The sequence below is a fragment of the Anneissia japonica genome, unplaced genomic scaffold (assembly GCF_011630105.1).
Source record: "Anneissia japonica isolate Jap-2015-1 unplaced genomic scaffold, ASM1163010v1 scaffold1165_len1893470_cov193, whole genome shotgun sequence".
NCBI lineage: Eukaryota > Metazoa > Echinodermata > Crinoidea > Comatulida > Comatulidae > Anneissia > Anneissia japonica.
The window spans coordinates 1,213,143-1,216,964 of record NW_022709613.1 but is presented as its reverse complement, the minus strand read 5'-3'; positions in this window follow the sequence as shown (position 1 = coordinate 1,216,964).

The window sequence follows — 3,822 nt, the reverse complement described above, 5'->3', positions numbered from 1 at the left end:
ATGATGATGAGGATGATGATGATGATGATGATGATGATGATGATGATTATGATGATGGTGGTGGTGGTGATGATGATGATTATGATGATGATGATGATGATGATGGTGATGATGATGAATATAATGATAATGATGATGATAATTTAACTAGGACCATCCTTTACTCACATTATTCCCGTATATTGAAACGTATTTTGTGCCGCTAACTTCTCCCGATTTTGACAATTTAATGTTTGAATGTAAAAAAATATAATCACTAAGTTTAAAACAAGTTTAGTTTTACCTCACAGACAGACTTTCTGCTGTGATACAATGCGATATCCAGTATGCGCCAGAGACAATTCCAACGATCGAGCTAGACATTATATCCCAATGACTACATTGTATGCCCGCAAAAACTCCAATAGGTCACGGCCAGCATAGCATTTTTTTTTTGCTCTCCTATTAAGGTTGCATACGAAATTACAGCCAACGGCTATCATCAAAATTTAAATGATGATCTGATGTAGGCTTATGTTTGTGATCGGACCAATGAGACATAGGCTACTAACTAGACTTATTTTTAGGTTTGATTTGTCGGTTTTAAACTTTGTTCGGGTAGTCCCCAACCCCTAAGCCCTTCTTCTAAATTGATGTGTCCCGCTTTTGAACTAGGTCTTAATAATGTCCCGCTTAGCGACGTGTCCAGCTTTTGAACTTGCGGGGATTGGAATATCTGATTATTCAATGCCAAAGGAAAAATACAATGTTGGATTAAACAACCCTGGACTAAGACAGTAATATCATTCAAATTCATGTGATTTATCTGCGCCATGCATGATGGCACATGCCTTTCATTTTCCCTATGGACTATTATAAGAGACTATACAATTATATAATTACAGTACACACAACGATTAAGGAAATGAGTGATATCTGTAAACACGTTTTCATTGTTTTCAAAACAATGTTTTTGCGACAGTTTGGTGACAAGTCTAAACTTGTCATAGTATAGTACGCCAACAATATTATACTTCCAAAAGTTTCAAAAGAAGGCGATACAAATTATATTTATTTATAACTATATTTAAAAATCATGATATAATTATATACAGCTCCACTGCGTGTGAGAATTTTAGCCAGTTGTATGAGAAAAACACTCCAGGTCTCCGTGAATGGGTATGACACTCATCTTGACAGCGAGATGTTGCAGGTCCGAATCCCGCCAGACACTTTTTTTTCTTTTTTCATACAACTGAAATAAGGGAAATTTTCGTTAAAAAGGCTAAATGCTTGGTACGATTATTGCAACATGGTCCTTCGAGCAATGTTACTATTTATTTATTTGTATATGTATGTATGTACATAGGCCTATTTGTTATTATTTTGTTTATTATATTTATTTAATCTTATTCCGTATATGAATCAAGTACCAATTGACCTTGCCACGTATTATGATTAATGAAGATGAGGATTATAAACAAAGTAAGGATGGATAATATCTAGAATATGGTGCTATGTTTAAAATGAGGACTTATAATTAATTTTAAGTTAAAAGCAGATACGAATAGGAATGCAATTTAACACCAATAATAAGAAAACATCGCATATAATGTAATAGATTCTTGTCAATCTAGACTGACCTTAAAACTTCCACAATCTTCAATAGACTAAAATATATTCGTGTTAGGCTAAATGTGTTGCCAAGTGCCTCTGTTCAGATTTTCTCATTGGTGATGCTCTGTTGCCTTTTCCAGTTGTTTGTTTTGCACATGCAAAGCTCTGTTTTTATCTCATTCCCGCGGAAGCGGGATGAGATCCTTCTGTTACTGATTTATTTCTATTTGGCGATTGTGCATTTTTCTCTGCGTTGTTTGCCTTTTATGTTGACTGAACTCTGCTTTATTTTTGTTTACTAGTAGGCCTACTACTGAAGTGTCTTTGCATAGTGATTTGTTTTGCTTATTGATAATCCACCAGAATAGTGCTAGATTTTCTAAAGTTTTTGTAATTATCTGGAAAATAAATAAATGACATGAAATAGGAGTAGGTCGATTAGTACCGGTAGTTAAAAACTAAAATGAAACTTTTGTAATAGACATTCTAATCAAAATTACGTCATGAAAACTAGAAATATAGATACCAGAGTATTAGGTTAAACACGTAATGCTTAAGATTGCACAATTACCCGCCAATACGTTTATCAACGTACTCAATCATGACTCATTAACCCGATTTTACAAGGAAGCGATTGGAATTCGGTATGATAAAACGTCGTGGGATGATCTTCCCATAAATAATGTGCTGTAGTTTGATAACCATGCCATATTGGCCTGATTCATTAAAAAAAGAAATTGCAACTCCTTTTTGCTGTAATCTAGAGCCATTCTAGCTTCCCAGAGACTCATTTAAGCTTCTCTTTGGCCTTTTTATGTAATCTACATTATTCGGTAATATTTTGAGTTATAGAAATATCGGCTTTTTTACAATGAAAATGTTACATAAAAGGGATTGCCCGCCGAAACAATTATCATAATAAGAGGGAGCGTGGAGCGCAACAGTGGTGGTGCCAGCAGGAGGGGGAAGGGAGGGCATTTCCCCCACCCTCCGCCCGTCCGACAGGCCTGGACCCCCTGTCGTCCGACGCCACGACAAGGTCGTCGGATCAAAAATTTAAAAAAAAATTATTTGCCTATTCAAATAACGTTATTTTGATTGCCAATCCCTAATATTGTGGTGACCGTCTAAGCCATATGAACTCTCTCCGTGAGCCCACTAGTGATTTTTTATTCCGGGACTCTAGTGTACCCCTTGGTTCGGACCCCTCATGAGAGTGCATAGGCGTTACGCCACTGAGCATGCTGTTCTAGCTGGGTACTAAATTCTGTAATATAGATAAACAATCCTAATTTATTAAATCGTTGGAAAAAAAAATCGGCATCGGGGATATGGCGTTGTGTTCGTTGTCAATCAATAGAAAATTCAAAATTAGTGTGGTAAAATAATCGAAAATCGAACTCTCCAGTCGCCCACTGCTAGATCCGCCACTGAACTCATGGGCACACTTCCCTTTTTTCCCCTTTTTCCTCCTTTTAATAACTCTTCTCAATTTTTTCTCCCTCTTTTTTATTTTCTCGCGGGGCTGACGGGGGTGAGGTGCACGGGCCACCGTGGATCCGCCCATGACCGCAGGAGTCCAAGCCCCTAAGAAAAGTCCGTATACCCACACCTGGCGTTTGCGCCCCCTTACTTTCCGATAAATTGTTAAGTAGATAGGCACTTGTCTACTTTAAAGTACCAAGATGTTATAATATATTCCTCCTTTTTTTAGTTTATTTTAGCGTATGTAAGTGTAGTATAAGATTATAGTGTCCTGGGTAAGACGTTATAAACTGCATCCGGTCGAGTCGGCGACTAATCTGGTGGTCTTTAGCGGCCGCCATTGGGAGGGTGGATGGACACCCAGCAGCATGAAAAAAGAACAGCTGAACAAAGGGCGGATGAACTCCACGGAGCCAACGGCCAACCATGCCTTAGTTTAAGGAGTAGGTTTTTTTAGTTTCATAAAATGGCATAAACTTTTTTTTAAATGTCAAACTCAATGAGCTCAATCATCAAACGCAGAGGCTTTTTCGCATGATGCGCTATACAAATCCAACTATTTAATATATTATGAATGCCAACTCACATAAGTAAAATTAATATCGACATTAGTCTGCAATATAGAGAACGTATATATACGTATACAATATTGGATGAAAACACCGCCCGTATACCTTGTGTTTGTTGGTTATTATAGATCGTTTTTATTATTATTATTATTATTATTATGCAGAGTTAGAG